This window comes from Schistocerca gregaria, chromosome 3 (genome assembly GCF_023897955.1).
Source record: "Schistocerca gregaria isolate iqSchGreg1 chromosome 3, iqSchGreg1.2, whole genome shotgun sequence".
Taxonomy (NCBI): domain Eukaryota; kingdom Metazoa; phylum Arthropoda; class Insecta; order Orthoptera; family Acrididae; genus Schistocerca; species Schistocerca gregaria.
This window is the reverse complement of record NC_064922.1, coordinates 355079802-355092131: the sequence shown is the minus strand read 5'-3', so window position 1 is coordinate 355092131 and position 12330 is coordinate 355079802. Positions and strand designations below refer to the sequence as shown.

The 12330-nt window shown below is 39.9% G+C and overlaps 1 protein-coding gene across 5 annotated transcripts in view; it reads right to left on the bottom strand.

Annotated features, from left to right (window-relative positions):
- Positions 1-12330, bottom strand: part of LOC126356243 (tyrosine-protein phosphatase non-receptor type 4) — a 172249-nt gene that overhangs the window by 157645 nt on the left and 2274 nt on the right. The window lies entirely within an intron of this gene.

The window sequence follows — 12330 nt, the reverse complement described above, 5'->3', positions numbered from 1 at the left end:
ATCAAAATATTATGCACTACGACCTACGTGGGTGTACGTTTCTCTGTTTACTGCGTGAATTTTGAACTTTGTGTGGTAACTGAAGAACTTACTGGAGCATGTGACATATGACACCTCGTTTGGGCGTGTGAAGTCATTAGTAGTCTGTGACGTAAAGTAAGAGACTTGTTTGTTTCAAGAACATCATGACTGCCCTGGAAAGGGAGGACTGCCTTTACGGGCACTTGGCGTGGAAGACTTATAGATAATTCTGCAGAAATTACATATGCAACATGGGAGGTTAACAGAGTAATTGCCTTTGACAGTTTCATTGATGAACTTGATAAATGGTCAGTGAAATCAGTAATACGCCAGCATCTGAAGAAATTGCAGCAACAACACATAGCCGAAGTGAAAGAGTGTGAACAGGACAAAGAACTATGTTTAATACCTTTACTGTGATTTTACTGAAAACTGATCTGTAATTCTCCTACAAGAAGTACAAGGGTATCATTGGAGTAATGACCCGATTTCAATGTTTACAGGAGTGACATTTTCAAAACAAGACCACAAGTGTTGCAGTTATAAGTGTTGACACAGGACATGACTCAGCACATGCTTTGCTAGTAATGCGCAAAATTCTTCAACTGCAAACAGGGGCAGAGAAGATCATCATTACTTCTGATGATGCTCCTAGTCATCTTAAAAATAGTTCCCAGCTGTTTGAATTGAGTAAGTCACTTGTGCCAACTGGCTGGCTATACAGTGTTACTGGTCATGAGAAGGGGCCTTGTGGTGGTTTAGGAGGCCTGCTGAAGCACCATGCTACATAACAATCTTTCCAGACCAAATACAGCTGCGATTCAGAATGCTGAAGAATTTACAAGAGTTGTGAAATCTTACACATCCACAGCCCTCATTCTTTTGTCCAAAGAGGAAATCGAAGAATTCCATGAACAGAAAAAAAAAGAAAAATGGTCCAAACAAACAACTAGGAATTCAGTAGAAACGTTTTTGGACTCAAAGTGGTGGGCGAACTCTTATTGGACGCACTTTAAAGAGCAAGAAAGAAGAAATTTTGTTTGTTCAGCCAACACCTCAGAAACAGCAGGATAATATTCAGATTCACAACCTGAAAAGGGAAACGTTTGTGGCATGTGTGTATGACTGATTGGTGGATTACAGAGATTATAGACACCAGCTATGAGTTAAATGAAATTGTAGTGATCTTTATGCTACCAAATGGACCAGCTGCTGGATATAGGTTTCCAGCTGAAGGACAGCAACAACACCATCAGTGCTCACTTCCTCTTCACAATGTTTTGAAGATTGGAAGTGCTCCAGTTCCTATTGGTTCAACAGGAAGGCATCACTCTACATCAAAGGAAGATAGTTAACCAGCGGAACACATTTTTAGTTCATTGACTGGTTAATGCAGTACAAAAATAGAGTGCACAGAAGTTGTATAAATCGAAACCTTTAAGTCTTTGGACCTTTCACATACATTTTGGAACCATTTAAAATGCTTGAAAAATGAGCCTCTTACTCATCTTTCAAAACAAAAATTACGTTAAATAATGTTAGGTTTTGATTTTTATGAGCCTGTTGTGTGATAATGTGGTAATAAAACAAGGTTTTATGTATGGCAAAAATTTCAATTTTTTATAAAATCTGTTCAACATAAAAGTGGAAGCTCTCCTTATCAGGTAATGTAGACCTATATGGTACCAATCAACTTAAAAAATAAAAATTCAAATCAAAATATTTTATGGATTGGCATTTTGAAAAAAAAAAATCCATAGATTTATATAAAAGTTCAGAACTGACAAGTCCAAATAGAGGATTTCTTTGTAATCTTTCAAATAAAAAAAAATCTACAACTGTTCCAGAGATACAGCATTTTACAAAATTTTCCAAAATTCGAATCTTCAAAATGGTATGTGCAGTGTCATTTTTGGAGGGCTATTATGTCTGAGTAGAATATTTTTTTGGAGAAAACACACAAAAAAATTGTGTTCCTTGCTCAGTCCTTCATTTTAACATATGCTAAATTCAAGAACATCCGAGACTATGAAGGTAAGATTTTTTCCCTAGCCTGCCTTAACTGACACGGACTATGCCTCCATTCAAGCTAATCGTTGGGCAAGTCCTCTAGCTGTGTTGCCTATGTTTTCTGGTAGCATTCACATGTGTGTTGACCTCAAGTCTACAGTCAAACACACAGCCAGTAGCTGACACTTATCCGCTACCTCGCCCTGTGGAGCTATACCACGACACGTAGTGTTGTCCTCCATACTTTGCATAGAAGGTTTGACAGAAGTACTTGTGTCGGACAACAGACCACAGTTCATCCCATGTGATTCTTAGAAGTCCTGAGAGTGAAATGGCATTTTTCATCTAAGAAGTGCTCTGTTTCACCCCAGTCCAACGGAGAGGAAAAATGCGCCATACGCACTTTTAAACAACAGATGGCCAAGCCTTGCACTACTCACACACAGGAACAGACGCTACAACTCTTTCTCGCCTCCTACCACTCCCACCCATGGACCATCACGGCAGAACTTCTGCATGGTCGCTGCCATCAGACACTGCTTCACTTACTACACCACTGCAGCATCTGGTGCCGCCTATGGCCTGCAAGTATAGCTTTGCCCCATGCAATATTTTTCTTTTCAGGATTTATGGCAACTGTGGGCACTGGGAGAGAGGTGTGATTGAGGTCCCGACAGTTTGAAGCCAAATTCAAGCTTGCCATTTGCCCATGCATGATTCTGCTGCTTTTCTTCTCCCAGATTCAGGGCTTCACAGGGCCACACAGCCTTCACAGTCACTCACTGGTGCCACCAGGTCACCCCAGGAGGAGCAGATGGATGATGTGCCCTTGTCATCGTCCCAGGACATGCCTTCAGGCCTGGATGGGTGGGTACCCTGGCAGCAGTTACCCGGAGGATGCTCCTGTTGCCTCACAAGCCAGATGGTTGGGTACGGTTGGGAGTACACCATCCTCCAGTCTCTACGTCTAGCGTTCTGCCTCCTTCCTCATTGTCATTCGCATCTTCCCTATACGAAAACAATGCGGAATTTTTTTTGGGGGTGGGGGTTGAGGGATGAGGAATGTGCTGGTATAAGCTGTCATCAGCATACCACTCAGCAAAGATGTAGTGCAAAGATTGATAGTAGGAGCTAGATAAAGCACGCAATATCATGAGAGAGGCCAGAGAGACATCAACAAGCAACACACCACCAATGCCCTTTCGACATGTATTTGTATTTAGGCCACTGCTGCTGACTGGAGGGCCTCTCTGACTGACGCACTCATCAAGTTTGGCATCTGACTGTACATTCAGTTTGTACCATGGAAAAAATGTGCTCTGAAGTACAATTGCAGTTTGGATAAATCAAATGCTCTCCAATCAAAATTCATTAAAAACCAGTTATTAAAGGTTTGAGGGAAATAAAACTCGAACATTTGTTCTTGGTAAGTGCAAGTAAAACAGCTTCACAGTGAAACTTAATGTGATTCTTGGAAATTCACTGTGCCCAAATTGTTACTCAAAAATATTTATCATGATCCAGAACAGAACCACACATTCTTAATGGCATTTATATTCGTAATGAGGAAGCTATTGGCAAATTGGATTTTTCTTGTTCTAATTTAAAGGTATCTTCTGCTTCGAAAATAAGAAAATTGAGTAGCAGAACCAAACACACAGCTACTGAAAGCAAGGGACAACAAATTTCAGGCAACATTAGAAAAGACAGAATCACGCTTTAATAATGCAGATACAAACAGCATTTCTAAAAAAGAAAAAGAAAAAAAAACCACTTAAATAATCATTCAACACCGAATATTTGAGCTAAATCGAGAAATTATGAAGTAAGTGTTCAGTGACACCTAAAGAGAATAAAGGTAAAATTTTAAATTTGCTGCTTAACTCATGGTCAAGAGAGAAAACAGTTCACTAGTTCAAATGTTTCTGATGATTTGGTTAGACTAACCAGAAAATTAGTGAAAGAGCAAGGCATTCAACCAGCTTTAGGAAAGAAGAAAGGAATAGGTATAAGTGAAGAAACAATGCAAAACGGAAGCGTCCAATCCCACCCGTCTGCTTTGACCCATGACGTCACAAATATGGCGGAAATGACCATAAACCATGATTCCAATATGGCGCATATAAAGTTGTTACATACACATTGAGGACAAAAATACATTGAAAAACAAACACACACACTTTCCACAAAAACCTAATGACACTAATGGTACAAGCGCAAGAAATGGTAAGTTTTTGGGCGAGGGGCAAACTAAATATAAACAAATTTAGACACCCACCCCCATACAAAACCACACAAAAAGACGAAAAAACCGACATCACAAAACTCCCCACATACCACTAAACACTATCATCTGGAATCAGACACTTCCCTTGGCCTATATAGCTCAACAGCAGCTCCCAATCCTATAAATTAGGATCAAACACTTCCCTTGGCCTATATAGCCCAAAAGCATCTCCCAGTACCAGTGCCAACATCCACAGCCACACATTGGGATCGAACATTTCCCTTGACCTGCACACTTAATTTTATCCGTCATATCCATTCCTGAACAAAAACCGATTAATTTTACTAAAATTATCACATGACGTACAGTGAACAACACTAAATTAACCTTCACACAAAATCGTTAACTCACTGAAACGAATTCCACTACAAACACAGCCGACACTAACAATTCTGGATAACGAGCAAAAGCAAACTGAGCCCATTACACCACACAAATGAAAAACCTGAACATACCACCAGACAGCACAACAAACCACAACACGACGACATTTAGAAACACGCCCCACACACACACACACACACACACACACACACACACTAAACTCCGCGTCGTCATAACGTCACACACAACACCCTTACATCACAGGTCAAGAACAAGGCAATTCCACAAATTCCTTGGCACTGCAGAGAACTTACATCAATGCTATGCACCACCAGAAACATAAATTTACAAGGATCACTGAGTCAGTAAAATTACATGTCTTTCTTTAACACTGTATGACATAGTGGCATGTATGTATAATAGGCAATGGTGGCTTGCACAGGCTGAAAGAATAAGTTTAGAAAATAATGACTTTTGTGCATTTTTACCATACTGTTGACCCAAGAATGTCATTCAAGAAATCTACTAGTGACAATGTCTGAATACCAATGAAAAACTTATTGAGGAAGCTTTCAGTGCTTGAACTTGAAACAGCAACTGGGAGGTCTTATTGTATATCACAAAAGATGTCTGAAGGAATAAGTGTTCTTAACAGTCACCACTAGGATTAAGAAGCATCGCATCTCGAATGTATGTTACCTGGAAATATTTATTTTTAAATACGTCAAGATAACATAAATGTTTAGTTCAGCAATTTTTAAAGTTTTTGCATGTAATTCAGTACCTTAACTGCAATAATAATTGATTACATCTAGCAAGAATGAGATTTTCACTCTGTAGCAGAGTGTGCACTGATATGAAACTTTCTGGCAGATTAAAACTGTGCGCCGGACCGAGACTCGAACTCGGGACCCTTGCCTTTCGCAGACAAGTGCTCTACCAAGAGTTGTCATTTCGACGTTATTGTAGTTTTTTACTGTTCGTCGTGTGTGAATTTTGGTAAATTGCTTTTTTTATGTCTTTGGCAGGTATGGATATGACTGACAAGGTCAACAGTTTTTGGTTGTCGGCAATGATGGGGGACAGTGCGTTGCCTCTAACAAAATTTCTTCAACTGTTTTTTGAACGAAGTCGTGAAGTGTTCAGTATGTCATGAAGAAATAAGGCTTACTTAAGTTCCGGCGTCTCGGGCCAGGGATGGCTGTATGTGGAGATTCCATACGGATAACAGGTCAAGGGAAGTGTTCCATTCCAATTTTGATGGTTTGCTGTGTTTTTGAGGTAGGCCTAGTGATGAATGTGGACATGGTTGTAGTTTTGGGTTTCATGATTTGGTATCTGTAGTTTCTGTTGACCTACATAGGTTAAGGGAAACGTTCGATTTCAATTTGTGGGATCAGGAGCTGCTGTTAACCTATATAGGTCAAGGGAAGTGTTATTTGTGGGGTTGGGGCCTGATGTTGAGCTACATACGTCAAAGGATGTGTTCAATTCCCATTCTGTGGGATCGAGAGCTGCTGTTGAGCTACATATGTCAAGGGAAGTGTCTGATTCCAGAGGATGTTGTGTTTAGTGGAATTTGGGGAGTTTTGTGGTTTGGTATGGTGGCGTGTGTCTAAATTTGTTTATATTTACTTTGTTCCCACCCAAAAATCCCCAAATTACCACGCTTGTCCCATGAGTTTCATTAGGTTTTCTGTGGAATGTGTGTGTTGGTTTTTCAATGTATTTTCGTGTTTGTGGTCATGTTTACGTAATGATGTCATAGGTGCCGTATTGGAGTCTTAGTGTATGGTCGTTTCCGCCATATTTGTGATGTCATGGGTCAAAGCAGACAGGTGGAATCGGACTCTTCTGTATTTCTGTTTATATAGTACTTTATAGGCATACAAACTGTGGAAAAATCAAAGTTTTATATTCAGTCCCACCAGACATAACTGGCCCAAACTTAAAAAAAAAAATTAATTTCAAAATCTATAAAAAAATTAAGGAAATATTTGTCATTGATCTTGCTCTATGTAAGGCTAGTAGTTTATGATATGTAACTAGAGGGGAAAAAACCTCTCTGATAAATCACACCTTGACTTATTTTAGAGTTTAAAAAAAGAATCTTTTCTAAATTTTCTATACCAAACTTTGGAGGTCTTTTGACTGTCTATTTTTGAATTTAGGGTATTTTAGGTAATAAACAATTTTGCAGAGGAGGCTTTGCTTAAAACAATCACGTCAATTGCAATGCTGTAACCTAATCCAATACATAAATATTCAAATTATCAATAATGTCTCCTAATTCAAAAATGTTGTGTGCTAACAAGTAACAACGGCCACCAAATTCAGTACTGGTGCACTGTAAAATCTTTTTAAAAACTGTTTTGAACTTCTCAATTATAGGGTAATCACACAAAAAAAAACAGTATTTTTTAAAATGGCCGAGTAACTAACCTAATTTTTAATGGATCACTTCACTTGGATTGACCCACATATTTATACGCCAATCAGCTCTGCAGACAAAGAATCTGAAGAAATGTATGACTAGACAAGAGGGTTATTCAATCAGTCAAGGGAGACAAAAATTCAATTGTGATGGAGGACTGTAATTCGATAGTAGGAGAAGGAAAAGGAAAAGCAGTAGGCAAATATGGACTTGGGGTAAAGGAATGAAAGAGGAACCTGGCTGGTAGAAGAATGAAAAATTCCAGTTCCAAATAAAGCAGGTACTGACATAGGTGAACAATGTCTAACTAGAAGTTTCATAAGTCATGGCTGCAAAATACTAATATGAATACTTTACAGAAGAAGAAGAAAAAGAATGGAAAAACTGGTAGAAGCTGACCTCGGGGAAGATCAGTTTGGATTCCAGGGAAATGTAGGAACACATGGGGCAATACTGACCCTACAACTTCTCTTAGAAGATAGATTAAGTAAAGTCAAATGTATGTTTATAGCATTTGCAGAGTTAACATTTGACAATACTGACTAGAACAACATCTTTAAAATTCTGAAGCAGTTGTTTTTGTGATCCTCAGTCCCGAGACTGGTTTGATGCAGCTCTCCATGCTAATCTATCCTGTGCAAGCTCCTTCATCTCCCAGTACCTACTGCAACCTACATCCTTCTGAATCTGCTTAGTATATTCATCTCTTGGTCTCCCTCTACGATTTTTACCCTCCACGCTGCCCTCCAATGCTAAATTTGTGATCCCTTGTTGCATCAGGACATGTCCTACCAACCTATCCCTTCTTCTAGTCAAGTTGTGCCACAAACTTCTCTTCTCCCCAATCCTATTCAATACCTCCTCATTAGTTACGTGATCTACCCACCTAATCTTCCACAATCTTCTGTAGCGCCACATTTCAAAAGCTTCTATTCTCTTCTTGTCTAAACTATTAATTGTCCATGTTTCACTTCCATACATGGCTACACTCCATACAAATGTTTTCAGAAACGACTTCCTGACAAATCTATACTCGATGTTAAATTTCTTTTCTTCAGAAACTCTTTCCTTGCCATTGCCAGTCTACATTTTATATCCTCTCTACTTCGCCCATCATCAGTTATTTTGCTCCCCAAATAGCAAAACTCCTTTACCACTTTAAGTGTCTAATTTCCTAATCTAATTCCCTCAGCATCACCCGACTTAGTTCGACTACATTCCATTTTCCTCGTTTTGCTTTTGATGATGTTCGTCTTATATCCTCCTTTCAAGACACTGACCATCCCGTTCAACTGCTCTTCCAAGTCCTTTGCTGTCTCTGACAGAATTACAATGTCATTGGCGAACCTCAGAGCTTTTATTTCTTCTCCCTGGATTTTAATACCTACTCCAAAATTTTCTTTTGTTTCCTTCACTGCTTGTTCAATATACAGATTGAATAACATCGGGGAGAGGCTACAACCCTGTCCCACTCCCTTCCCAACCACTGCTTCCCTTTCATGTCCCTCGACTCATAACTGCCATCTGGTTTCTGTACAAATTGTAAACAGCCTTTCGCTCCCCGTATTTTATCCCTGCCACCTTTAGAATTTGAAAGAGAGTATTCCAGTCAACATTGTCAAAAGCTTTCTCTAAGTCTACAAATGCTAGAAATGTAGGTTTGCCTTTCCTTAATCTAGCTTCTAAGATAAGTCGTAGGGTCAGTATTGCCTCACGTGTTCCGATATTTCTACGGAATACAAACTGATCTTCCGCAAGGTCGGCTTCTACCAGTTTTTCCAGTAGTCTGTAAAGAATTTGGTTTAGTATTTTGCATCTGTGACTTATTAAACTGATTGTTCGGTAATTTTCACATCTGTCAACACCTGCTTTCTTTGGGATTGGAATTATCATATTCTTCTTGAAGTCTGAGGGTATTTCGCCTGTTTCATACATCTTGCTCACCAGATGGTAGAGTTTTGTCAGGACTGGCTCTCCAAAGGCCATCAGTAGTTCCAATGGAATGTTGTCTACTCTCGGGGCCTTGTTTCGACTCAGATCTTTCAGTGCTCTGTCAAATTCTTCACGCAATATCATATCTCCTATTTCATCTTCATCTACATCCTCTTCCATTTCCATAATATTGTCCTGAAGTACATCGCCCTTGTATAGACCCTCTATATACTCCTTCCACCTTTCTGCTTTCCCTTCTTTGCTTAGAACTGGGTTTCCATCTGAGCTCTTGATATTCATACAAGTGGCTCTGTTTTCTCCAAAGGTCTCTAATTTTCCTGTAGGCTGTATCTATCTTACCTCTAGTGAGATAAGCCTCTGCATCCTTACATTTGTCCTCTAGCCATCCCTGATTAGCCATTTTGCACTTCCTGTTGATCTCATTTTTGAGACGTTTGTATTCCTTTTTGCCTGCTTCATTTACTGCATTTTTATATTTTCTCCTTTCATCAATTAAATTCAATATTTCTTCTGTTACCCAAGGATTTCTACTAGCCCTCGTCTTTTTACCTACTCCATCCTCTACTGCATTCACTACTTCATCCCTCAAAGCTACCCATTCTTCTTCTACTGTATTTCTTTCCCCCATTCCTGTCAATTGTTCCCTTACGCTCTCCCTGAAACTCTGTACAACCTCTGGTTTAGTCAGTTTATCCAGGTCCCATCTCCTTAAATTCCCAACTTTTTGTAATTTCTTCAGTTTTAATCTACAGTTCATAACCAATAGATTGTGGTCAGAGTTCACATCCACCCCTGGAAATGTCCTACAATTTAAAACCTGGTTCCTAAATCTCTGTCTTACCATTATATAATCTATCTGATACCTTTTAGTATCTCCAGGATTCATCCATGTATACAACCTCCTTTTATGATTCTTGTAACAAGTGTTAGCTATGATTAAATTATGCTCTGTGCAAAATTCTACCAGACGGCTTCCTCTTTCATTTCTTAGCCCCAATCTATATTCACCTATTATGTTTCCTTCTCTCCCTTTTCCTACTGTCAAATTACAGTCACCCATGACTATTAAATTTTCGTCTACCTTCACTACCTGAATAATTTCTTTTATCTCATCATACATTTCATCAATTTCTTCGTCATCTGCAGAGCTAGTTGGCACATAAACTTGTACTACTGTAGTAGGCATGGGCTTCGTGTCTATCTTGGCCACAATAATGCGTTTACTATGCTGTTGGTAGTAGGTTACCCGCACTCCTATTTTTTTTATTCATTATTGAACCTACTCCTGCATTACCCATATTTGAGTTTGTATTTATAACCCTGTATTCACCTGCCCAGAAGTGTTGTTCCTCCTGCCATCGAACTTCACTAATTCCCACTATATCCAACTTTAACCTATCCATTTCCCTTTTTAAATTTTCTAACCTACCTGCCCAATTAACGGATCTGACATTCTACGATCTGATCCGTAGAATGCCAGTTTTCTTTCTCCTGATAACGACATCCTCCTGATTAGACCCCGCCCGGAGATTCGAATGGCGGACTATTTTACCCAAGAGGACACCATCAACATATAACCATACAGTAAAGCTGCATGCCCTCAGGAAAAATTACAGCTGTAGTTTCCCCTTGCTTTCAGCCGTTCGCAGTACCACAACAGCGAAGCCGTTTTGGTTAGTGTTACAAGGCCAGATCAGTCAATCATCTACACTGTTGCCTCTGCAACTACTGAAAAGGCTGCTGCCCCTCTTCAGGAACCACACGTTTGTCTGGCCTCTCAACAGATACCCCTCCGTTGTGGTTGCACCTACGGTATGGCTATCTGTATCATTGAGGAACGCAAGCCTCTCCACCAACAGCAAGGTCCATGGCTCATGGGGAGGGGGGGCGGGGGGGGGGGGGGAGGGGGGGGATTCTGAAGCTAGCAGAGCGAAATACAGGGAGCAGAAAGCTATTTACCACTTGTACAGAAACGAGACAGCAGATGTACGAGTCCAAGGGCATGAAATGAAAGCAGTGATTGAGAAGAAGTGAGACAGTTGTAGCCTATCACCATAGTGTCAGTCTGTATGTTGAGCAAGCAGTAAAGGAAACCACAGAAAAATTTGGAGTAGGATTTAAGGCTCACAGAGAAGAAATAACTTTGATGCTTGTCGGTGACATTGTAATTCTACCACACAACAAAAGGGCAGTAGGCCTATCTTGAAAGGAGGATGTAAGATGAACATCACCAAAAGCAAAAAATGACGACTGAGTGTAATCGAATTAAATGTGGTGATGGTGAGGAAATGGGATTAGTAAACATGACACTTTCAAGTAGGAGATGAATTTTTTTTTTTATTTGAGCAGCAAAGTAACTGAGTATATGCAAAATAGGGAGGATATAAAATGGCATGAAAAGTGTTTCTCAAGAAGAGAAATGTGTTAAAACTTCATATAGATTTAAGTATTAAGAAATCTTTTCTGAAGATATTTAAGTGCAGCAATGTACAGAAGTGCAGTACAGACGCAACCAGCATAGTCACTTTTGAAATGTGATGCTACAGAAGAAAGCTGGAGATTAAATGGGTGTATTGACTAACTAATGAGGAGGTACTGAAAGGAATTGTGGTGACAAGAAATTTGTGGCAGAGGTTGAATAAAGGAAGCAAGACACATTCTGAGATGTCAAGGCCTCAAAAACTTCCTGGCAGATTAAAACTGTGTGCCCGACCGAGACTCGAACTCGGGACCTTTGCCTTTCACGGGCAAGTGCTCTACCATCTGAGCTACTGAAGCACGACTCACGCCCGGTACTCACAGCTTTACTTCTGCCAGTATCCGTCTCCTACCTTCCAAACTTTACAGAAGCTCTCCTGCGAAACTTGTAGAACTAGCACTCCTGAAAGAAAGGATATTGCGGAGACATGGCTTAGCCACAGCCTGGGGGATGGTCCCAAGTTCGAGTCTCGGTCGGGCACACAGTTTTAATCTGCCAGGAAGTTTCATATCAGCGCACACTCCGCTGCAGAGTGAAAATCTCATTCAAGGCCTCAAAAGTTTAATACTGGAGGGAAGTGCATGCGTGTGTGCGTGTGGTGGTGGTGGTGAGGGGGAGGCAAACACTGTAGAGGAAGAAATACCAACTTGTGAAATATTTAACACTAATGAATTTGAATGCAAAATGTTTTATTAGGTTGCCAATCAATACAAACACAAAACTCTTTACGAATTTCTTGGCGCAGAAGTACATGACACTTTTCTATATCGTATATAAAACTGGGTCAACAAAGTGATTTTGTAGAAGGCATATGATAATGCC